This window comes from Equus caballus, chromosome 9, assembly GCF_041296265.1.
Source record: "Equus caballus isolate H_3958 breed thoroughbred chromosome 9, TB-T2T, whole genome shotgun sequence".
In the NCBI taxonomy this organism is placed as follows: Eukaryota; Metazoa; Chordata; class Mammalia; order Perissodactyla; family Equidae; genus Equus; species Equus caballus.
This window is the reverse complement of record NC_091692.1, coordinates 74580305-74606978: the sequence shown is the minus strand read 5'-3', so window position 1 is coordinate 74606978 and position 26674 is coordinate 74580305. Positions and strand designations below refer to the sequence as shown.

Below are 26674 nucleotides of genomic sequence, written 5' to 3'. Positions count from 1 at the left end.
TTCATTCCAAAAAAATATTTTAACTAATATTTATTGAGTACCGACTATGTGCCTGGTAGCCTGCTAAACACTGGAGGCATTGAATAAAACAAAAGTTCCCATCATTAGAGCACTTATATTTTATGGGTGAAGATAGTAACAAATCAAGTAGACAATCAATATAACTAAAAAATAATCATATTAATATATTTGTCATACGCAGTGTGATTTTAGGTATTATAAGTGTTATTTTAAAAAAAACAAAGTACTGTAAGGAGAAAGAAAGTGATGTACAATGGGAATAGTGGACAGGGATGTTTCTCTAAGAAAGGTAACATTTAAAACAAGAATCAGTTTATCAATTTGAAGGGAGGCAGTGAGCCTTCTAAAGGATCTGAGTAAAGAGCATCCTGAGCAGAGAGAAGAGCACGTTCAGAGATTTTGAAGCATGAATTTCTTAAGTGATAAGAAACCATCACTGACACTCAAATAAGATAAGTCATGACACACATGGCATTATCCCACAGCTTCAGAGAGCCCCGGCATTAACAAGAGGATGAATGGAAATATATTCTTTTTTATTGGGTAAAAAAAAGCTTTACATAACAGAATTAGAATTCTTTTAAATTGTTAATTCTCAATTCTTTTTTATACTATCATTTCATCTCACCTAGAATGTAGAGTTTGGGATATGGGTATTTTAGAAAAACTAATTTAAATGTTGAACATTTGTCTACGTTTTTAGATCGCAAAGTTTGCTTTGCGATCTACTCAAAGGCCATCTTATGTATGGTTCTGTAAATGTTAGTGGACAGTATGGGTGAATATTACTCACTTTGATTTGGAAACTTTAGGCTCTCCTTGAAATTGTTAATGAGCTCAATTGCAGCGGGAACTTTCCTAGGGTAAATAATGGCAACTCAAAGTTCATTAGGTTCCTGAGTTTCACATTCTTTTGTCTTTCGTATGAAAAAATGCTGCTCCTCTTACTGTCATTCTAAGCATTTGTTACTAAGTCTAGCTGCTAAAATATAGGATATCATTAGGAGATTGGGGGTTTTGAGGGTTATTTCTGACAGCAACTTAAAATTTGCCTCTGTGCTCCAAATTGGATTTAGCTCCAATTTATCCTCACGCACCTCTGAAGACATGACAAAGACAAATAGATTGACTCGAAGGACATCAGGGGTCAAGAGGAGTTACCAAAGGAAGTGTATCTTTAGTTTCCCAGGCTCACGGCACATTTTCAGTGCCAGAAAAGAGTTTCACTTGCCAGTTTCTCAGAACTTTCTTTCCCAAGAAGGACACTTCCTTTCTCCATCCTAGAGATTCTTTGTTGTTTGAAATTCACATGCAGGGAACACTATTTACCATGTTAAATGTCCTCAAATGTGTGCTGCATTGGATTTTATGACTAACCTTCTCTTCTGTCACCTGACATTTGCCAATGAATTTCTGTTCATAGCTAAAGCCTTAGACAAAGACTTGACAGATCGCCCCCCCCAGCAGCACTCTATCCTAAATAAAACAAGTGATGGGTCCCCATATGTTTTATGAAGCAGCACACGAGCTGCTTAATTACAGTATGTCTTAGGAGAAGAATTTGAAACTTAAGATTGAGAGAAAATGCTTTCCTTTTCTAGAGAAAAACAGTTACCAGAATTCCCATGGCCTCTTCCTACACTCAGAGCAGGCCAAGATGGATCCTTGCTTCCTTGTGCCGTCACAGGTAAGTTTTTTAAAAATGAGTAAAACCCAGTGTGTTAGAAACTAATTCACAACGAGTGGACAAGGCAGCGGGAGAGGCACGTCAACTTTTGTGTGTCAATGTTTCGTGTAAATTTATTTTGGTTCAGCCAAATTTTTTCCTCCCCCATTCCCACTCCAAGGGCAAGCTATAAATCTAGCCTCAGCACCTTAATTTTGTATAATGCTGCAAGCACTTTATCAATAGGCTGTAGACAAATCTATATTTGTGTTTTATGAGTTGGTTGAGTTTACATTGTCATAAGAGAGTTATGGCCACTGATAGTTTAAAATATTGCTTTGGAAATAGCAGTTTGGAGAACCCAAGTTCTCACTGACGAGGAGCAGAAGAGGACAAATGATGGATGAGCCAAAGAGAGACGGTTTGTTCTGCTCCACACTTCGCTACGCTTTGTACTTCCAGTGGTCCTTAAGCCTGGAAACGAGATGCCTGACTGTCAGGGGGATAGAATTTGTAGTTTAAGATAGAAAGTACTGCACAAACCACTTTGTTATCCACAGACTATTTTGAATCAGTCTTTAAAGAATTTTAATTAGATGAAGAGAAAAACTAAGAGAGAGTTGGATTTAACTAGTGTTGTGGGATGAAACAATCCCGTGAAGAACTGTTAACCTCTTGAGACTAGTAGAGAATAGAGGAAAACTGCAAAAGTACTCTTTTTTAATACTTTCTGCTTAATTATCAATACTGAGATCATTTAAAGACTTGTGATGACTAGTGTGGTATTTACCTCCCTCTTTTTTTAAAGAATATGTATTCAAACCATGCTATTTATTCATTTATTCCGCAAGTATGTACTGAGTGTATAATATACTATGTGCCAAGCATTATGCAAGGCATTGGGAATATAAAGATGAACCCATACAGACACTGTCCCCATCCTTCCAGAGCTTACAAACACGTGGTTAATTATTTTAAATGATCAAATAGTTTCCTCTTGGGTCTGGAAGGGAGCTTTTCAGGAAAAAAGAAGTATATGTGGGGGAAAGAGGAGAACATGAGAGAAAAAATCCTAGTATAATGATGTATTTGAAAAAAATATTCAATGTGTAATCATGACAAATAGACCTTGAAAATAATAAAAGTGATTAAAAGCTATTAGTAAAACGAAGAGCTGCCCAAAAAGACACATAAACATAATACCTACATGATTTTGAAGCAAATGATATGTATATGGTCATGAGCATGTAAACACTGATTATTAATTTAATTAAAACACTGCTATAAGTATAATAAGAAGAATGAGAATAGAGATGAGGGTTGGTATAAGTGATTTCAATCCACATTTCTCAAAAAGGAAGTAAAAAAATATCAAAATGTATAAATCAAGAAACAATAAGTATGCTATTTAAACATATGGACATAGATTCCAGAAAAGAACATCTAAAGAGTTAAAGGTTTTATCACGTCTTGGGAACAAGACTAAATAGAAAGAAGGCAGGGAATGTTAGTTTTATTAACAAATCTTTGGGGACAAATTGATTTTTTAAACATGCTCATGTGTTGCTTTGGTTAAAATTAAGATAATATTAAAACTTACACAATCTTCCTTAGATCTCTTTCATACATTTTTTTCTTTAAAGCATGATTGAGTCTATTAACTTCTTAGTGTAGGGCACAGATGTAGAATATGATTTACGAACTCTTTACAGAATATTCTGAGTGATATTTACCTTCCTCTGTATCCTGCACTCTTTACCAATTCAGCCATTTATAATAAAACTAGGAGCAAGGCTATAAGATTTCAGTGGCCTTCTTATCTGTCAAGTGGTCGACAATTCTAAATCAGTGTTTCAGAAGGAGAGGTGACATACAGAAAATGATAAATATTAGAGGTGATCTAAATGTGTACGTCCTAACACCAGAGAGGAGATTTTGAGAAGGAAAATGGAGCGGTAACTCTCTCTCCAACTCTTCCTACATAAATTGCAAATCACCCTGCATTTCCTAGGGAAATATTTTTGGAATATAGGCAACAGTTCCACTGCCCCTCACTATAGCTTTGGTGATAACTTATGCTAATGAATAAATGTTCAAAATTACATTAAAAATACACATATACATACAGACTTGAGAGCTATTCTACATTTTCCTATTTAACCAAACCAACAAGATTGCTCCCTAACTCAAAAGCTATTAAAATGATGCAAAAAGAAACAAAAAAACCTGAGTACAGAAAAAAAGAGATACCTAAGCACAGGGAGCCGCTTGAATCATTTATTGCAGAAGAAACTTAAACAAAAGGTGAAGCAGTTCAATTTCAGAATTAAGGCTTGCTGCTCAGACTTTGAAATCCAACAGATGTAAATTCAAATCCTGATTGCACCTGGAACAAATTATTTCATTCATTTAGCCTCAGTTTCCAATCTGCAAAAAGGGGAATAAAATGACAACATGACAGCTTTGTCAGCATTACATAAAATGATACCTATAAATCATATGTTGGCCAAACACAGTAAATAACCTACAAGCATTGGGTTTTTTCTTTTTTTTTTTTTTTTTTTTTGAGGAAAATTAGCCTGAGCTAACATCTGCTGCCAATCCTCCTCTTTTTGCTGAGGAAGACTGACCCTGAGCTAAGATCCATGCCCATCTTTCCTCTACTTTATATGTGGAACGCCTGCCACAGCATGGCTTGCTATGCAGTGTCATGTCCGCACCTGGGATCCGAATTGGTGAACCCAGGGCCGCCAAAGCGGAATGTGCAAACTTAACCGCTGTGCCACTGGGCTGGCCTCATTGGGGTTTTTTCTTAAATATAAATGCCACATCACACTATTGCATGCATAGTGCAGTTTTCAGCAATAATGATAACTGCCACTCTGTGAGTATCCGTTTCGTACTCAGTGTTTTACATGAAGGTCACTGATCCTCAAGAAACCCTGCAAAGTTATCACTCACTTGTCACAGAGAGAACGTAGGCCACAGAGGAAAAAAGGAACTTCCCCCAGGTCACACAGTTAATGTGGGACAAAGGTAGAATTTGAGTCCAGAAATGTTTGACTCCAGAACCCAGGCAATTTACATTATTATGCCACCAAGCATGTTGCATTTCTATCAGGAGATCAGACTTATTAAATGAGTACTGCATTCAAAACAAGTAGAAGTCTCATGGAAATAAAAAGCTTCTAACTATATTTAATATTAGTAATATTAAAACAATAATGCCTTCTTACAGGCGCAATTTTAAATCTGTGCCCATTCAAATTAATTAAAGCAGCACATGTTTACTTAAAAAGAAAAATCAGGGCCAATACGTTGAGCTCTATATGGGAATTACTTATTTGAACATTAAGAAAGAATTTAAAGTCTACTAATAGGAGTTTTTAGCAGTGTAATATATTACACAAGTATGCAGGGCTTCTGACAGCAAAGCAATTTGCATATATTATTTTAATAATCCTCATAATTTTTCTGCTAGGAAGGTAAGTAGCAATTATTTCCCAGATTTTTCAGATAGGGAAACAAAAGCAAAGGGAAGGAAAATCTTTTCTATCTATCTCTCAATAGATCTCAAATTTTATTTTTAACTTTGGGAGTATTTGCTGTATTTTGAGGATGGTTATAATAAAATATGTCTCTATTTTAAGTGGAAAAATAGTAATGACTAACATTAAAGGGATACTCTGAGTTATAACAAAAATTGAGGAGAAGTAAATCAATTTGTGTATTCTTTCTACAACTACAGCAAATATCCAGTGGTTCTCTGGCAACTATTTTAAGAAAAGCAACAACAGCTCCTATTTGATAACAACATCTCTTATCAAATAAGTCGTTTCGGGCATCAACCATTACATTTCAATTGACTTGAAATGCAAGTGACAGAACCACCACATAAAAAGCAATTCATCATCAGATTCCTCATCTACCTCATATGTAAGATGCAATGCAACAATATTTCCTTGGGATGTTTGTGATACCAAGACCACAGCCCTGAAATAAAAACTCAAACTATAGGGGGCAAAAAGTCGGCATAGAACTACCACTAGCCTTGTTCCAAAACTCATCATATGGTTTTTATGAGTTTTCAAACAAACTAGAAAGATGAAAACAAAATAGAAGCAAGGAAATCTGATAGCCCTCGTGAGTCGGTTTCTGTTTGCCTGATTGTGCCAAGTCGCACTTTATTGCAGCTGTGACCAGCAAATGGCAATTTAAGAGCACTAATTGGTTGCAGAATTCTCTTATCAGTAGTTTATTTAACAATAAGAGTTAAATTATTTGTCTCCAAATAGTGAATGTTGTTACAGTTTGATAGAACAGTTGTCCTTCTGTTAATTGTGCTTTGGTGAGATATGGAAAATTTTAATTTTGCAGGAGAGAAGCTATAATTACTTACTGGTGCATTACATGTAAAAGGAAATACAGGCACTTTGGATAAAATGATAGGCAAAGACAGACACAGTCCCAATGCTCATTACAGTTTAGTAGAAGAAACAGACATGCATCAAATAGTTATACAAACAAACGTAAACTGAGAAATGAGGTAAATGTTATGAAGATGTGTTATGAGAGTATATAACAGGAGATTTTACACCTTAGGGAAGTCAGGGAATGCTTCCATTGAAAAAAGTGATGACTGCATTGTAATCTGAAGGATGAGTAGAAATTAAGCAGACAATAGAAGGAAAAGCATTTTGAACAAAGGAAAGACTATCTTCAAGGGCGCTTTAGGAGTTACCTTAGTATATATGAAATATTGCATGAAGCTCAATGTGCCTGGAATAGAGGCAGAGGGGAAAGTTTTTATTGTACGCTTATGTTACAAATAATTCATGTTGAAAGCTATAGTGGAAAATTCTGTTTCCAATCACAACGGAGTAACAGAGACTACATTTACCGTCCTGACTTAAACAATAATAAAAAGGATGAAAAGATATAAAACAGTGATTTTTCAGACATTGGTCAATAGGCAATGCCCTACAGGAATCGCTTCAGGAAGGGAAACAAAGTCAGCGAGTGCTATGTGCCCCAGCCTACTGCCTGGAGAGAGTTTCCAGGCTACAGTGCAGAGAGGTAAGCACCAAACAGAACCAGCAGGATCTCTGAGTTGAAGAGACAAAAGCTGAGAAATTGGGGAGGGCAGAGGAGTGAAGAAAAGAGAGACGTGCAGAAAGAGTGGAGCTGCACAGAGAGGTAATTGGAAAATCTACAGAAATCTGAAGAAACTACCTAAGGCCAAGAAAGACCCACCAGAAAGAACCATGCTGAGCCATACTGAAAGATCATACAGAGCCAGGAATGCCATTTAAAATAGCACAAAAAATTGAAGGACTTATATACAAATGTAAAGGCATATATTCAGAATCTCTATGCTGTAAACTACAAAAAACACTGATGAAAGAATTTTTTAAAGGATCTAAATAAGTGGAGAGTTATAGCTGTCTTGAATTGGAAGACTCAATATTTTTAAGATGCCAACTTGATTTATTTATTCAATACTATTCCAATCAAAATCCCAGGAAAGTTTTATCTAGATATTAATAATTTTTAAATTTATATGAGAACAAAAGAAACTAGACTAGCCCAAAAAAATTCTGAAAAGGAAGGAAAAGTTGGAGAACTCATGTTCTTTGATTTCAAGACTTACTTTAAATCTACAACAAGACGGTGTGATTTCGTGAAAGGATAGACACAAAAGTCAACGGAACAGAATAAAGAGCCCAGGAAGCAGACCCAAAATATAGTCCAAATGAAACTTTACAAAAGTTCAAAGGTAATTATAATTTTGAAAATAAAATGTTTTCAACAAATAGTACTAGAATCATTGCACATTCACTTGTAGAAAAGTAACTTTGACACCTGCTTCATATATTATACAATAATTAACTCAAAACTGTATGATAAACTTAAATGTAAAACACAAAACTATAAAATTTTTTAGATATGACATCAAAAGTACAATCTATAAAAGGAAGCATGACCCATGGGTCAAAGAAGAAATGACAAGGGAACTTAGAAGGCATTTTAGACTGAACCAAATGAATGTGAAAACGTGACATATTAAAATCTACAGGATGTTATACTTAAAGAGAAACTTACAGCACTAAACATCTATAATCAAAAAGAAAAAGTGCTTCTAATCAATGACCTAACAGTCTAGCTTAAGAAACTAGAAAAATAAGAGGAAATTAAACAGAAAAGGGAAAGTGAGAAGTAAAGGGAGATAATAAAGTCAGATCAGAAAGCAAAGAACTAGAAAACATAAAACCAATAGAAAAAATCAATGCCATCAAAAGCTATTCTTTGAAAAGACTAGTAAAATTCATAAAATTCTAGCCAGACTGATCAAAAATAAGAGAATACACAAATTACCAGTATCAAAAATGAGAGAGGAGGACATTATTATAAATACTATACACATAAGAAGATAATAAGAGAATACAATGAATAATTTTATGCCAATAAATTTGAAAACTTAAATGAAATCTAAAAATTGCTCAAAAGACACAGGCTACATATCCTAAATAAGTTGAATTTTTTGTCCAAAACCTTCCCACAAAGAAAATTCCAGGCCCAGATGTCTTCCTAGATAAATTCTACCAACTATAAGGAATAAATAGTGGTAATTCTACATAAACTCTTCCAAACATTGAAGAATAAGGAATAGGGGATATTTCCCAATGTATACTGGGAGGTTAGTATGCTGCTATCAAAACTAAAGATATTACAAGAAAAGAAAACTGCAGACCAACATCCCTCATGAATATAAACACAAAAATTTCTAACATTTTACCAAATTGATTCTAGTAAGAATGGTACATCAATGGTGATTTTTACCCTAAGAATGCAAGGTTGGTTTAACACTCAAAAATTCAAATCAGAGGCCAGCCTTGTGGCAGGGTGGTTAAGTTTGCGTGCTCCGATTCAGCAGCCCAGAGTTTCCCTGGTTCAGATCCTGGGCATGGGCGTGCACCACTCATCAGGCTGTGCTGAGGCAGTGACCCACATAGCACAACCAGAAGGACCACAACTACAATATACAACTATGTACTGAGGGACTTTGGGGAGAAGAAGAAGGGAAAAAAAAAGATTGGCAACAGATGTTAGCTCAGGGGCCAATCTTTAAAACAAAAATTCAAATCATGCCATATTAACAGACTAAAAATACAAAAAAGTTATTATTTCAATATGCAGGAAAAAAGCATTTGATAAAATTCAACATCCACCTATAATATCCATAATAAACACTGTAAGCAAACTAGGAATAAAAAGGAACTTCCTCAGCCTGATAGAGGGTATTGTCAAAAATCCAATGGCTAACATCACACTAAATGGTGAAAGATTTAATGCTTACCCCCGAGGATCAAGCAAACCAGAGGATATCTAATCTCACCACTTCTGTTCAACGTCGTATCAGAAGTTCTGGCCAATGACATAAAAGTAGAACAGAAGTCAAATTGTCTTTATTCTCAGAAGATATGATTGTCTATGTAGAAAATCCTACGAAATATAGCAAAAAAAAGGCTACTAGAAGTAGCAAGGAAGTTTAGCAAATTTACAGGATACAAGGTCGCTATCCAAAATCAATTGTGTTTCTATTATTCTTACAGTAAAACAGTTTCTGTAATAGCAATTCAGTCACAGACTCTGCTACTGGAATTCATCCCACTTGAAGCCATATTTTACACGCACCATGTTTTATATACTTATTATATGTCTGGGTTAGATTAGTGATTTTATTTTATTTCATTTTTACATCCACATGACTTATTTATTTTATAACTGGATGTTTGCGGATTAGATGATTTTAATACTGCCCTTAGACCTGAGTAAGAAAGACGTCTGCCCTGGATCCCATCACCAGTTGTAACTCTTCGGACAGTACGGAGCAAAGAGGGCATGCCCTCCTGGAGCCCTCGCTCCTGCTTCTAGACCACACTCTGGGTACTCATCATTTCAGCACTCCTGACCCAAATGGTCACTGAGTGGGCCTCTTCCTTGTGTCTGTCTTTCTAAGGGCAGACCACACCCTGGTGTGAATACTTCAAGCCCAATGGGTTGGCCATGAGCTGTTCTTTGCTGTGGGCTGTTCAGATATTGGACCTACGGGCTGAAGTGTCTACGTGCATAGGCACAAGGCCCCTCATGGTGTGGGAGGAAGCCAAGGGCAAGAAGAGAGTATGTGGGAAGAGAGTGTGAGCCAGAGGCATGGGCCAGGGAGCAGCTCTTCATGTTGGGCCACAGATCTCCAAGGCTTCTGAGAATTCGACATTCAAACCTGGCCTTCTGGATGTTGAGAAATATATTTGTCAAGTGACATAGATAGAACCTATTTTATTTTAACCATTTCTTAACTTAAAACTTTTAAATGTTTAGATCCATGGCAAGTGGGTCACCATTTGTACCATCTTGTTCCACCATCTTGTTCCAAACTCTGCAAACGTCAGAAGCAGGTCTGTCTTTAAACAATTAAGCTTTAATTGAGTAACTACTATGTACCTAATGCTCTACTGGGAGTTCTTGGAGATCTCTACTTTTCTGACATTTCTAGACTAATAATTTAGATTTCTCACCTACACTATAATCTCAGATCAAGCAATTCATTGCATCATAGTCAAACAGTTCATTCCTCATTCCTCTTTGTCTCCCTCCATCAATAGCTATGGTTTTTCTAAGTCATCTGCTTTATTGTGGATTATGCTACAGTTGTTGATCTAGCATATTTATTTATTTCTGTGTATGTAGTCCTCCGTTTTGTTTCTCAACAGTGCTATTCTTCATAGGAGAAACGTAGGGTTTTCTCATTCCCATCCTGCATTTAAACCATCAATTTCTTTATGATTAAAAGAAGATACAGATTTTGTTATAAGGAATGAAATATAGTTCAGAATTTTACAATAGGTACAGGCTGATCACTTTCTCTAAATATTTATACCTGTTGTGCTGATGAATCACCTGGCTTTTGGCAAATCAATTCTAAGTTATGCTGTTTATCGAAGATGGCTTAACCAGGGATAAGTACGTTTTAAAACATTGAATCCCAGATGAACCTGTCCTGTCACACATTGTAGGTGTTAACATCTCAGAAAAGCAATTACTGATGTTTCCTCAGGGGTTCAGTTCAAATGTCACTTGTTCCTTTGCTCTTCTCTATCTTCTAAGTGATACTTTTGCTTAACTTCGGCTTGCTTTGGCATTGACAGCTGAAGAAAACCATCCCGATTAAAAAGTTTGGCCTTTGAGGTGAAATATCCTGTCTCTTGTATTTCATTGAGCCTCTAAAATTGAAAAATGTAAATATTTTGAGATGATGTGCTTTATGTCTGTGTTTTTAGTATTTGCTTTAATTTCTGTCTGTATATACCATGGTCGTGGCAGTAAATAATCTGGCTTTATAAGTTTACATTAATGTCTCCATAAAGCTACGAAAAGCAGCTGCTGCCCTTCTTTAATTTTATATTTTTAAATTTCTCTACCAGTTAGGGTTTGTGTGGAGGATAGAGCGCAAAGACCAAATCATGGTGATTTTCCTTACAAGTCATGCCCTCCTAGTGATTTAAAATTTGCCATTTAGGATCAATTACTTCTTCATCTGTGTTTACTCTGAGGCTAAAGAGTGTGTATAAAGGGCCAGCCCCGATGGCCTGGTGGTTAAGTTTGGTTCACTCTGCTTCAGCGTCCCAGGTTCAGTTCCCAGGTTTGGTTCCCAGGTACGGACCTACACTGCTCGCCTGTCAGTGGTCATGCTGCAGCAGCAACTCACACACAAAAAGAGGAAGATTGGCAACAGATGTTAGCTCAGGGCAAATCTTCCTCAGCAAAAAAAAAAAAAAAAAAAAAGTATGTGTAAAAAAACCACATATTTAAGAAATGTTAATAATCACCTACAAAATTTCTCCCACCAAGCTGCAGAAAGACCACTGTATGGCTTAGATATCATCATCATTAGCATATTTGCTTTACAAATTATTTGTGAAAGAAAACTGTTTCATAAAACAAGAATCTGATAGGGATCAATCACGTGAGGAGGAGTGGGAATAAAGAGCAAATTGATCGACCTGCGGGCTGTAGGGTCGACACTTTGTAAAATATTCAGCCTGCAGACAACTTTTTGGAAGTGAAGAGCAGTCCGGTTTTAAGCCTCTGACAGCGAGAAGATTGTATTTTCAACCACGAAAATCTGTATTGTTCCACCTGGTTCGGGTATATTTTTACTTGAACAGGCCAGCATTCCTTTTCAGAGAGAAAGTGCTCTATTGTTGCTTCACGCTTCCATATGTGCTCTTCCGTGCCCAGGCACAATCCAGTTGACTGGAAAAGGAGAGTGTGACCAACACTCCTACCCCGCTATTCACCCGCTGGCACAGCTCAAGGCCTTTTGCCAAGGCTCTGGCAGTTTTAAGACTATTTCCTGGCAGCCATTGGCTTTGAGAGGCCATATGACTCTGCTTCTGTCCGTCTGGATTTTGTTCTGAATTTCTTAAGGGCTTGCTTCTGAGCAGCATCTCAGCGGCAGCAGGGGCCCTGGGATTCAGTGAAGCCATGTTAGCCAGGAGCTTTGGAGCCCTGAGCTGTCCCAGGCTCTGCCAGCCGCTGGCTGCAGGGCTTCAAAGAAGGGCTCGGCTGGAGGACCCAGGATGCTTTGCAGCGGCTGCCACAGCCCCTCTTTTGAAGCACCATGGCAGCCAACAGAGAGGATTCTGTGTTACGTACAGTATGACCCTGGAGGTGCCAGCCAGCTGCTGTGACTCAGCTAAAAACAGGCAACTCGCTGTAAGAGAGAGGGCGTAGAGGGGAGAGATGACTGAGGGGGAGGGAAGAGAGGAAAAGCAGCAGGAGTTTATGATGCCCAGTTTGTCAAAGGGCTCAAAACACATTTCTGAAAGAGCTTTCTTGATGGGCCAAAGGAAGCTCATCTCTGTGAGTCTGAAATCGGCTTGGGCTACATAATGTTTAATGGCCTTCGAATCTAATGAAAACAAGCACAGAAGGATTAGGAAAACCAGGAAATAAACGCTCTCTCCTCTTACTTACTCCCAGGTGCCCTGAGGAAATGCGTACGAATGCGCCTTCCAGATTTTGTCTGTGATCAAGCACACTGATGTAAAGAAACAGAATCACTTAGTGTACGAACATTTTAAAAATTTTTTTGCTTTTTCCTGTGGTGTCTTTATAACAGGGGTCTTAATGTCTGAATACACGTGGAACTAATCATCTCAGAAGCAACTCTGAATCCAATTGTCAAGAAAATAACACAAGACAGGGGAAATTTAAATATGAAACACTCTATTATGCCACTCTCCTTGGCTCTGGACTGTTTTTGAAGGAGAAAATTGATGCTTCGCTAAAAGTAGATCTTAAGCAAACCCAGCCTTCATTGGTGAAGCATTTGCTGGGGTCTATTGCTCAGTTTAAAGATAGAAATTTATAGGCGGATAGAACTAAAGATGCAAAATGCACCTTGGCTAAAAAACAACAAAGATGAGCTTGAGCAGAGTGCTGGAGAGAAGACGTCACAGGAAAAGGGTAAGAAGATTTGATTAAATCAGCATCTTAAAGCAAAGACCAAGGTATTCTCTCCTTCATGTCCCGTATGAGGAAGGCGTCTCTGAGATGATGCAATGATCTGTCTGGTTAGACAGAGAAGAAAATCAAGTTCATGTCTTTTATCCACCAGACTTGAAGTAGTAAGAGAGAGGAAGCTTAGCATTCAGATGACTAGAATGATTGAGTTTGCTTATGACAAGCAAGAAGGCGAGTACAGCCCATCAGCTCAGGCCTGGGTGTGTCTGATTTTGGCAGAGTTTCTAAGGTGATAAAACCTTGAGCAAGTGGTGACAGCTATCCTCTGGGGAAAAAGTCAGTCTCCAGAATTTCCCCAACGAAACTTGTCAAATTGATCAGCAAAGGAGAGGCTCACCCTCAGAGGCTCATAGCAATTCCAGGCCTTGGATTTGCTGTTTCATTTTTTGTTTTGCCTGACTATAGCTGCTGGATAAATAAGCAGACAAGTTTCATTAAAGAAGAGTCATTTTTCTCTGAGATCCAATTCTCGCATAAGCTTACTCAAACCTCAAAAGGAACTTAATGGGCTTTCTCAGACACATTATTTTTTATTGTGGAGCATATATTCTTGATAAGAGGCATATGCAAAGAAACAGAGGAGAGAAGTGAATATTTTTTTTTCTAATAGGGGCTGTCTTTTGAAATTCGGTTTCCACATATGAAGGAACTAGCATCTCCTTAATAGGCATTCTGGTGAGGCCTTAAAACAAACTGAGATTAAGGCAAGACAAATTAGAGGTAAGGAGCTCATGTTCTGCTCAAACCTAGACGATCACAAATAGCTTCAACAGGAAAAAGATGTGAAAAGAGAGATGGGATCAGGATACCAGAGAGTGGTAAGAGGGAGGAGCATGAGAAGTAGAATTAGGAATTCCCCTACTTCAAAGAGAAGAAGAAAGCACCGAGTGACATCTTCTCAAATGCCCACCATCTTGCCATTGAAATAAGAAAGCCAAGAGCAGAAATAAAATGAGGATGAAAGGCTGGATGATCCGGTGAAAAACTGGATTGGTTGTAGACCCAGGCGAGAAGGGGAGGATCGATTGGCTGGATTGCAATTATTTGCATAGGTTATATGACTCATGCATTCTAAGCCCCACTTGACCCCACAGTAGTCCTTGCCTGATTCTGGATATTTGGTCTGTGGTTTACTAGGCAACTGCCACTCCCAGTAATTCACTTGAAAGTTTTGGGATCCTGTGCTGGGTCATACGGTGGGCCGTTAGAAGATATGTTCACCCGCAACCTGTGAATATGATCTTCTTTGGAAATAGGTCTTTGCAGATGTAATTGTGAAGGATGTTGAGATGAGAGGATCTTGGGTTAGGATGGGCCCTAAATCCAATGACAAGTGTCCTTATGAGAGAAGAAAAGGGGAGGAGGTGCACAGAGGGGAAGGCCATGTGGAGACCGAGGCAGAGATTGGAGTTATGCAACTATAGGCCAAGGAATGTCAAGGATTGCCAGCAGCTACCAGAAGCTGGGAGAGAAGCAGGAGCAGATTCTCCTCAGAGCCCCCAGAAGAAACCAACCTTGCAGACAACTTGGTCTCAGACTTCTGGCTACCTGAACTGGGAAAGAAGACATTTCTGTTGTTTCAACCCACCCGGTTTGTGGTAATTTGCCGTGGCAGCCCTAGGACGTGAAGACAGACCTTCTTCAGGTACAACATTGCAGGCCTGGCTGTGCTGAAGATGAGACAGAGCAAAAAAGAAAAATGGATTTATTTTAGCTCAACTAAAATATATGCCTATGTGAATTCCTCCGTAAATCACTAAGGGATGGGGAAATCAACTCAAGTCATGTGACAATTGAGCACTTACTGTGTGCCAAGCACCAGGCAGGGAGGTCATTTAATAAAACAGCCCCCATGTCCTTACGATGTTGATAGCCCAGCTATACACAAAAGTGTTTACTGGTCAGCAAAATTCCCTGGGGGTAGAAACTCATCTTTGAAGTTGCAGCAGGTTGGGAATTACCAGTTCTGCTTTTCAACATTGATGAGCCAAGGGATGGTGTCTATTTTCTTGTGGTTCTATCCTGAGCACCCTGTAGAGTGGCTGGAGTATTCTGGGAGGGAAAAAATGTATTAATTGAATGAATGAATAAACGAATGCAGCTCCTCTCGCCCAGAAGATGAGGGCCCCAGGTAAGGGATCAACAGCAGATGGTAAATAATAAGTCAATGCCACAAAGTGCAGAGGAAGTTTTGCAGCCAGCCCCAGAATCCCTCTTTATGGGTCTCTTGATTGGCACACCCAGTCTGCTTTTGACTTTGTGGCTCCTCGACTCCTCTATCAACACTTTAAAATTCCCCTTACTTCTTGGACCCTCCTTCACTTAATTGCATTCTGAATGAACATCTGCTCCAAGGTGCCACGTAATTTCCCATGTTCCATTTGGAAAGGACCCACGAGCGCGATGGGGGAGGCACGACTAGAGGCTCCGCGTCTGGGAAGTCTGCTCTTTTCACAGCCAGCTCTGCTGTTGGTTTTGCCTGCTGGCTTACATGAATTGGCTTTTACATTTCTTAATTTAGACACTAGCAGTAGGGAGACATTTTATATATATATGTATATATATATATACACACGTATATATATTTTTTTCTGTCTGAGGAAAGCAATGTTTTCCATTGCACAATACAGATGACTGCCAGCAGCTAGTATGCACACAGAGCAACACACAGTCCACAGATGCATCACTTTGTCGCATGAGGCTGGGCACCAGGAGCTCAAGATCTTCCCTGTGGTCGGTTTAGACTGTTCCTTGGTTTGTTTGTTTGTTTGGTTGGTTGGTTAGTTTGGTTTGGTTTTGTTGAGGAAGATCAGCCCTGAGCTAACACTCGCCACCAATCCTCCTCTTTTCGCTGAGGAAGATTGGCCCTGAACTAACATCTGTGCCCATCTTCCTCTGTTTTACACATCGGATGCCTGCCACAGCATGGCTTGATGAGCAGTGTGTAGGTCCATGCCTGGGATCCAAACCAGGGAATCCCAGGCAGCCGAAGCAGAGTGCACAAATTTAACCGCTACACCACCAGGCCGGCCCTTGTTTGTTTGTTTTTTAATCTGATTAGGACCCAGGATGTTCAATCATTATTCTCATTCTGGATTGGGGGGGTGGTGAACTTCTTGGAGTTTCCAAACCTTTGAGGAGGCTTCACTTTTTCAGAAGCCCCAATTCATAGAGCAAATAATGTAGCCGATCATGTGGCAACACTATGTGCCAAGTATTGTGCTAAGCACTTTGTGGACACTTATACTTGCAACAAAACTATGAGGTCAGTAATAGCATCACTCTGATTTTAACAGATTAGAGGCCAGAAGCAGAACGAGCTGTTACTTCCCAAATTCACCCAATGTCTCAGGTCAGTTTCCCTAGAAGCAGACCCGGAAGTGGTGACTTATTTAGGGAAAGACTGGGCCTTCCTTTGACGTCCACCTTCACTCTGATCCCACAGGGAGCACTGAAGCAAAAAGTGCACCCTAGATGTGATCCCACCTTAAGGCAAGGGCAGTTGTTTCTTTCCAGACTGACAGTCACTCTTTGGCTTCCCGGAGAGGTCTTTGCATTTTTGCCGAGGCCAATTCTTTGAAGCAGGGGGCAATTGTGACCAGAGTTAGCAGCCAGTATTCACAGCAGCTAGGGTGAGTGCAAAGACTGGGTAAAGGGAAGCTTGGTGGAGGAGTCATAGCATCCATTGCCAGTTAACGAGTGGAGAAACTTGGCTTCAAATCCTGTGTGACTCGAAAGCCCCGGCTCTGAGTTCTGTGCTATATTGTAAACACAAAATTTCTTAACTGGGTTAAGAAGTGCCAAGTTTTTATCAGTCTCCAGATTCCAAGGAGTATGCAATCTCCTGTTGTTACTCCGAGAGAAGGTGTCAATAAAATCTCCTATATTTTCTTTCACAGTTCAAAACAACTTGATCTCAGAGTTCTTCTAGGTGCTGTGGAATATAGTGCTCACCCCTGGTCCCAGTACTACTTGCCTTCCCTCTGGTTTACTCACAGCTTGTGTCTCCCCCTTCCCTTTGGTCCCCAAGTTCATGATGAAGAGCAGAGCTTGGGCAATGGCTGCATTTGGACATGTGTATCCCTGTTCCTTGCAACCAGCAATAAATAAGAAAGAGTAAGAAGAGAGAAAAACTTGTTAACACCATGCTGTATCTAAACAAGCAATCCCAGATGGCATCCTTTATGCCTTCTGCCTCTGATAAGAAAAGATTGAGCAGGGAAAATAAGCAGCAGCTGACAAGCCATACCCAGCATTAAGACCAACAGGAAGAACAGACACCAGCTCTGTGTTCTGTGCTCAGTCATGGCTCAGCACCCAACTCAGAGGCCTGCCCGCCTTCAAACACTTTCGGCTGTGCGGTCTTATGGAACCAACGAATCATGGAAGGTTACAGGCCAAAGGATTTTTCTTCTTGATTCAATACATAGTTTGCTGATGAAGACTGAGGCGTGAAGCAGTGAGATGATTTACTTAGGACAGTTTGTTGTTAAAAAGTCAGAGAAGACATGAAATTCACAAGCTCCTGACTCTTGGTCAATATTTTTCCTGGAACCCAATAAACGTGCATTATTCTAATATACATATCTATTTAACTGGTACTTATATACACATATACATATGTGCATACATATGTAACTGGTCCTGACACCATGAGAGCAACTTTGAGCTCAGTCTCTGGTCTAAGACTACCTAGGATTGAGTTCTGGCTCAACTGCTTCGTAATTGTATGTCCTTCAGCAATATTCTCTGCACTTCAGTTTCCTCAATGGCAAACGGAAGATAATAATTGTACCATGGAGATTTGGGAAGCATTAAACAAGATAGTCCATGTACAAAGCTTAGCACAATACCCAGCACACAGTAAACATTCCATAAAGTTAACACTTGCTATCATTCGTCCATTGACTCAGGTGAAAAATGATACACCTTCTCTGTGTCGGATACTATGATAACTCTGGAAAACCAATTGCTCTGGAGATACCAATGTCAGTACAACATGGCACCCTTCCTCAAAAAGCTCAGTCCAGTTGTTTTAAAATGCCAGCTTGGAATTAAGTGTAGCTTATGACACTTCAATATTTCAACATGGACATTGTTTATGTGAAGTGCAATAGGACACAAGTTTTAACAGACCACTTGCAAAACCCAAGTCAGCAATAGTATTCATTAATAAGAGCATGATGTGGGATGAATCAATAGATATGCTATGAAAATGATATAGGGGTCGGCCCGGTGGCCAAGTGGTTAAGTTTGCGCCCTCTGCTTTGGTGGCCCAATATTTCACCAGTTCAGATCCTGGGCGCACACATGGCACCGCTCATCAAGCCATGCTGAGGCGGCATCCCACATGCCACGACTAGAAGGACCCACAACTAAAAATATACAACTATGAACCAGGGGGCTTTGGGGAGAAAAAGGAAAAATACAGTCTTTAAAACGATATAGGAGGTGTACCCCAATGTTGCCACTTGACAACCCATTTATTATATCCTCACCTGCCAAGCATCTAGGTCAGTTTTTATTTGCACAATTTGATGAATGTGAAGTGCTCAGACATGGTGCTGAAATGATGAAAAAAATTTAATGAAAACTCTTGGACCAAAGGTCCTATGTAGCTTTTCATACCGATGAGAAACAACCGGATTTGACTTTCTCCCATTCCTTATGGTTCCAGAAGATGGCTGAGCATTCCATCTCAGCTAAGAGGCATTGAGGTTAGACAAAGGAAGAATTTTCTAGTAGTCAAATGCCAGAAAGCAAAGGTTAGGAAGTCATAGATGACACAAATGCCTCCTTTGAAAATGTAAAAATGTAGCAACTCTTTAAAAAGAGCTTATGATAATGGAATGGAAATGAGTCAGAAAATATGCAAATTAAATTCACTTGAAATGTATATGTCTTTAAAAATTAAGTGATAAATTGCTTTGTCAAATGCTTTTTGTGTGTGATTTACCACCCGCACACCCCCAAATTTAAATTGCAGTTTAAGATGCTTTTCTTAATCTCAAATGCATTTTTAGGAACGACTGGGAAGGTCAGCGGGGAGGCATTCTTCAATATATGAGAAGGGGTGACAGAGTTCTCAGTTTTCTATGAAAGGAAAAAGAAAAATAAGGGGGGTATAGGACAAGTAGAGATAAAGCAATACAATATCACAAAAATTTTAGTGAATTGGACTGAGAGAAATGAAGCGCTGATACACTATAAAGAGCCTAATGTGAGATGCTCCTTAAGAACAGTGAGCTGTCCACATCCAACACGCTATTCCAGTAATTAACATAAAGCTTAGCGCATTGTCCATTCAAGAAATGCTTGTTGAATAAATAAGTGCATATTTTCCTGAAGTCCTAATGCACACCTTCACTGTAAATTGTCCTTGAAGATAAGCCTCAGCTCTTCCAGGTGCTAAGAGATGACAGCATTTTGGTTGAGATGCTGTTCTCTTAAAACCTACAAATTAAAACTTACAGCATCTGATCATTTCTAGGAAGTGCTACACCCAGGCTAAGAATAGCAGTGGATTAGAGAAACTGGGATGTAGAAAGAGATGGATAAAACTAAGGCTAAGATTGATAATGGAGAAAAAGAAGCTGAGGAAGTCAAAGTTAAAAGTTAGCTGCTAGGGGCAAGCCCAGTGGCGCAGTGGTTAATTTCACACTCTCAGCTATGGCAGCCCTGGGTTCGCAGGCCCGGATCCTGGGCGCAGACCTGCACACTGCTCATCAAGTCATGTTGTAGTGGCATTCCACTTACAAACTAGAGGAAGATTGGCACAGGTGTTAGCTGAGGGACAATCTTCCTCAAACACACACAAAAAAGTTAAGCTGTCAAAAATAGGGAAAACACAAGATCCCCAGGCTGAAAGAGAGCAGAGAATGGAAAAGCAGTCACCTTGTCAGAGACAGACACGGCACCAAAATCACTCATCGAATGGTACACTTTAAATACGTGCAGGTTTTTGCATATGAATTATACCTCAATAAAGCTATTTAAAAAAATAAATGGGGCCATGCAGTGAATGAAAGCGCGGAGCCCAGTCAAGAAAACAGGTGAGGACTCACGGCTCCTGAAACATAGAAACCTTGAACTAGCTAAGACCTGACCAGACAGGAAGCCGTTTATGCTATTCCTGCTACAGCAGGCATGAGTGATGACAAAAGGAGGAAACAATAGAGGGCCTAGAGCCTCAAAGTGGCTGAAATACGGTAACTCCCTTCACTGGGCTGCTTCTGACCCAGGGTACTGAAAGCTATTGCGGAATCGCAGTCGGCAGGGCCTCTGTTCCTTGCAAATTGATACACTCTTCAAACTATCGGTAAAGCCCAGAACATTGATAATACCCTACTGCTCATCTGAAATGAAAGTGACTGATGTGCGGCTTCCCCATCCCTTTCCTCCTTCTTCCCATTTATTTTTTTCTCTTGCACAATGAGTCGTGGAATAAATGAAATGAATTTGCTTCTGCACAATTTCTCTCTGCTGAAGCAGTGATCGCACATCTCTGATTCTTGTCACTGAACTTTCAGGGGTCTTAGCATACTATGAGTTCACAATGTCAGTCACAAGAGCCATTTCCAAATATATTTTCTCGCCTTTCTTGAACCAGTTTGCTAAAGTAATTTCTTAAAAAAGGAAGAGAATGTGCAATAGATGCTCAGCAGATATTTCAAAGTGTAAGACAAGAAGAGATTCTCCAGACAGCCAAACCCTTTTCTTGTCCCATCTAAGAGTTCATTTCCTTTTACAAAATCTTGTGATTGAAATTCAGAGAGGATTCATGCACAGTTTCCCCTTCAATTACTCCAGGAAAACGGCAATTCATTGCATCTCGTTCCATGTACTGTTACAAAGTTCTTATGATCCAAGGAAATTTGATTCCTTGGAGTTTATTCATCCTTGATGCTAGTTCTACCCTCTGTAAGAAAAACATTTTTATATCGGTAAATACTTCAAATATTTGAAGATACTTAACCAATCAGACAAACACAAATCCCCAACTTTGAATCATTTCTTCTCTGTGTTATAAAGCCCAAGTTTCCATATGTCATCATTTTCATGTCTCTCAAAATTCTGGTTACACTCTTTGAGCATACTCAGTTTGTCAGCATCCTTCTGAAAACACATCAGGCAGAAATGAGCTCTATTATCCAGGCCTAACCTAATCCGTGTAGAGAATTTCTTTTACTTTCCTTCCAGACACCATCATTGGTGCAATTCATGATTGCATTAGATCTTCTGGTTGTGCATTACTCTTTGACTCACTGGGTTTCCAGTCAAGCCAAATCTTGGGGTACTGTTTTTAATATATTTTTCTGGGTAACTACAGTTGCTTTAGTCCATTGGCATGGACAAATGAATGAATACAAGCAAAAATGCAAAGATCTTGAACAGGATATATGCCTTTTTTACTGACAGCAAGTTGGCTATTAGATGACGCTCAAACAAGAATAAAATAGAAGATCATTTTTATAGTTAAAACCGATATTTTGAAAACAGAAGTCTAGGCTCATATTGAGTTTCAAGTTCATTAAAGAAATTCTCCTGTTCTCATTTATTTGTTGCATCCATGGTGGTTCTGACTTTTAGTTTATACCTGACCACAGTTAGATAATTATTTCAGACAAATCACTATCTTCGGCTAGTAAGATGATGTTATTGAGACCACAAAAATGTCTTTACAAGCTGTATTTCCCATTTGCTGAAGGCTTTTAAAAGTTTTGGGCACCACTGAGAATCTATGAGTCATTAGAAATTTGGTTGTTTTCCTTGAATATCATATAAAGTTTGAATCAAATTAGTATAAAGCAAATAGTTTAAAAGTGATTTGGAATTTTCTGATAGGCTTTTGTTTAAAACAGATTGTTTTGCTTCAAAAAAATTATCTTCTTATTTTGAATTTTGAAGCAAGTTTCTTGATAAATGATGAGGAAATCAGGACCTTACATTGTTATATCATTGCTTTTCCTATTTTAGCTCGACAGAAAGTTGAAGAAGCAAGATGTGGTCTACTTTATTGTTTGTAGCTTAAATGAAATGTATTCTAAAATAAAACTTGATTATAAATACCAAGTCCAAGACTTATCCCTATAACTAGTTAAGAGAAACCTATAGAGCCCTGAACACGTGGAGGAGCGTTGACATTCCCCCTTCCTGCATTTCACAGGACACATGTTTGGATCCAGAGGCTATAAAGGAGATGTACAGAAGAAAGAGCGTCGGATGAATTCTCACAACTGAACATGACAACCCTCCACGTATTTTTGTTATCATCTCCACAGCAATCATTGTATGCACAATCATTCCTTTGGTTAACCTGGCTATCAGAGATTTAAAGACCTCAGATGTCTCTCTCTCCCCTGGCAACAGAGCAACACAATTCACCTCCATGCCCTGAAGAGGAATAATTTTGCACATTTCAACTAGAAGCCATCACTCCCTTTGAGCTCTGTCTGCCAGTCATGTGTAGATGACCAAGGGGATGGATCCTCAGGTGAGCACTCCTACAATGGCTATAGAATGATGTCATTGTAGAAACATGTATTAATAAATACATTTGCATCCTTATATATGTATACGCCAGTACACTCATATCTACACACACAGATAATTATACATCTCTAGGTTTAATGTGACAAAATAGGTCTATTGTGTGAGGACAAGCCATAGGAAATGGGCCTGACAGTTACAAGTATCAGGGAAGGACTAGTGCTACATAATGAATCACTGTTGTTGAACAAAATAGCACAAAACAGCTATTATTTCCTAGATGAAGGTGAGGCTATTCTGGCTCTTTGGGTGATCGTAAATAAATCTTTTGCAATGTCCTGGAACTCGATCAGCCAACAAGAGAAAGAACAGTTGTGAAGCTTCGAAGCTGTTTGACCACAGCCTAAGCTAAGGAGGGAAAATATTCTCCTTGAAAGTCATCTTCCTCACACCTTCCGCATTTACGGGTCTTGGAACCAAAGCGTAACGCCGCCCCTACTCCTTTTTTTCCCCTTATAAAGGGAACAGAAGTGTTGTCCTCTTTACCGGGAAAAGTTCTCCAAAGGGTTCAAGTTTTCCTTTCATTTGATTGCAAGTAGCAGCTTAATCTGGTGCCAACCGGCAGAAGCAGTGTGATCCCAGGCTCGAACAGGAAAAGGTGGTGGGCCAAGTGGTACGAAGCCTCGGGGACAGAAGAGTGCTGTAATAAATGTTGAAACAGCCCTATTTGATGAATGGGCGAGGTATGTGGGGAATGCAGCTGAGCGCCGCCACAGAGGCACATTTGTCTCGGGTGGAGCCCTTTGTAGTAGAGGACAAGGGAGATGCTGGCCGTCCCTGGCTCAGGATTTGCATGGAAAGATTTAAATGTCTGTGTAATTCCCTGTAATTTGTGGATCAAAACAAACAGAAAAGAGGAGGGGGAAAGCAGGCAGGAACAAATGCCCATGCTGGAATCTGCAATTTGAAATAAATAAATAAATGAAAATTTAGAGCAACATTGGATGAGGAAATAACCCTGCACTTGAAAATGTTTGAATTTTCATTCACTGTTTCAACTCAAAAGTCCACTTCCCCAGCCTACAAATCACTGCAGGGCTCAGGGATGCATGGAAACATGCGTGAGCTGCTAACATCCCTCTGTCTAACATGTGTCATATTCTAGACCTGTGCTGTCCAATACAGTAGCCACCAGCCACACATAGCCATTTAAATTTAGATTAATTGAAAGTAAATAAATTTAAAATTCAGTTCCTTGGCCACACTAACCACATTGGAGTGTTCAGTAGCTACGTGTGGCTATTGCCATTATATCGGACAACCCAGAACATTTCCATCACAGCAGAAAATTCTATCAGACCACACTATTCTAAGATATTCACGAGGCTTGTGAATGTCTCAGATTTTCAGGGGTAGGTATTAAAGGAACAAAACCAATGTGGAACCAGCTGAAATAATGCTCTTCAGTTAATCTTGTGTGGAAAACTTGATGCTCTGTGAGAAAAAATTCACTTTAAAAATTACTTCATCTTCTATCCTCCTCTCAGCAAATAGCAATGCTCGTGACAGATTCCAAGAAGTCCCATGGTAAAGACTAGTAAAGAACTTTGCTTGTTGTTGATTAACCCAAGTACTTCCAAGTTAACTTGAACACATAACCTCTATTTACAAGGCATCTATTAACTTTCCACAGAACTCAGGTTCCATGAAGCATTTCTGGAAGAATTTTGCTCAAGCCAAGACTCTGTAGTCAATTACTCACTTAGGATCCTGGCAGACAATTAGGACAGTTCCAAATTAGAATAAATTGACCAGGGTCTGCCTGATCGGGACTTATGCCTCATGAGTTTAGGGAAATCAAGTCGGCAGGTACGAATCAGGGAAGCTCAGTTAAAGTAAGATATTATTTCTCAAATGTCATTTCTGAGGATACCGACAAGCTACACACTGCTCTTTCTGAAACTGATTGCTGATTATCTACCTGAAATCAAGACTATGAAGTGATCTATCCTGGCTTTATCTCCTAGAAGCTTTGACATGGAATTCTCTTATTTCATAAAATTTGCTGAGCCAAGCTTGTCAAGTGGGATTCCTAGCTGGATTTCTCTGGAGACATGAGCACCAACATTCTTAATCTACTCAGCTGAGAGAGACTTACAATTTCTTAAGAAAAATAGAAACAGTTTCTAAGCAAGCCATATGTTCTCAGATCACTGACCCAGTGCTCGTGTTGGGGTGCGAAGTTGCTGGAGGGGCACTCAAAGATCCTGAAGCAGAAAGGCTTTGCTGCACTCCATCAAGCAGAATCGGGATCGTTTCTTACTCCCTCAAGTTTCTCTTCTTCTGTTTTCTATCTTCTTTTCTTCCCTCCTCTCTTCTTCTTTTCCCTTTCTCTCTCTTCTCTTCTCTTCCTTTCCTTTCTTTTCTTCCTTTTTCCTTTCTTTTCTTCTTCCATTGAGTTAGACAGCTCTGATGGAATCTTCAGATTCCAACGGCTCTTATTATCCATGGCAGCCTCCTTGAAGAGTATGTCAATGAAAATAAATAGCTGCCTAATATCTCTCCTCTAAAAATTATCAGCACTACCCCTTAGAATTTTACACCCTGGAATGTGAGCTATGCAATCTGAATAGAGAATTGTAAAGTGAAATTAACTCTCTACAGATTTCTGGGTTTTTTCTCTCTCTTCGGGTCTTCTCACCTGACGGATTTGTTCTTGCTACAATGAGTGTTAATGCTAAAAAAACAAAAAGAGAGAAAAGAAAAAAATCCTTTGCTGCTCACACTAATGCCACTAACATGAAGATTCCTGTTTATAATAATGCTCTTCAAGCCCCAGACTAAAAGCTTATTTAAGATGACAACAGTATTCAGATTAATAATATATTTGAGCACTTTAACTTTAAAATATATCATGGATTCTGCCTTCAAAAGTAAGTGCTATATAATCAGAGAAAGCTAAGTTATAAGGTTTATCCTCATTGGTAAAATTTATATTTGCAATACAAGTTGTGAGATTCAAAGGGCAATAATTTAACTTTTTATGAAAAATTTTTATAACAGTGCAGATTATTTGTACACTGCCTATTGCTATAAATCAACCACAACCCAAGAGAAGATGTTTGAAAATATCCAATCTCTGTCAGTGGAAAGGAATCAAATTTACAAATAAAATATCATTTTGGACAATATTATAATAAGGTCATTTCCCAAGTGTCTTAAAAGCTATTGGACAAGTCTAAGTACCTACTGATCGTATAGTGCCTTCAGCATCACAGTAGTGCTTTATTCTGTGGCACTAATTCAATAGACACTCTCTCCCATGATTTGCAGATTTTGTATTTTGGCAATATAAATGGTGCTACAATATAACTGATCCACAAATCTTCTTCGTATGTTAGAGACATGACCTGGATAGCTCTGTAAAGAAAAGCAAGCATAACAAAACTGTTTTGCTGAGAAAAACCTCATGAGCCAGCAAATATAAAAGAAAGCTGAAAAAGTAAATATGGCGTGGGTGCTAATCCAAAAGGATGTGAGTAAATGTCAACTCAATGGATATTTTTCCTACTTTCAAGGCGCTCGTGCATGACGGGTCCAAGCATCCTTTGTTCACTCGGTAACTAGAAGCAGAATGAAATTGCTGGATTCCTTAATTAACCAATTTCAAAATAGCCCTGAATTACACTGATCTTGTGGTTTCTACAGATTGCACCTGCCTTTATTCTGGTGACTCTAGGCATAGTTTTTGACAGTGCCAACACCTGGAGGAGCGTTCTTGTGAAAGGAGGTTTTCTATAATCCCAACGAACCTAGATTTTAGAAGATATTTCCCTACTCTTGGCCTTGTTTTCCATGAATCCTAGCTCTCCTCTGGCTTCAGATACCTTCATTCAGGCTGTATGTTCCATG

General features: G+C 39.1%; 1 long non-coding RNA gene across 6 annotated transcripts in view; it reads left to right on the top strand.

The window, feature by feature from the left end:
* Positions 1-26674, top strand: part of LOC138915430 (uncharacterized) — an 85509-nt gene that overhangs the window by 6214 nt on the left and 52621 nt on the right. For all 6 annotated transcript variants that reach the window (XR_011421361.1, XR_011421360.1, XR_011421357.1 and 3 more), the window contains 2 exons: positions 1623-1708; positions 22440-22766. This is a non-coding gene — a long non-coding RNA (uncharacterized lncRNA). The remainder of the gene's footprint in view (positions 1-1622; positions 1709-22439; positions 22767-26674) is intronic.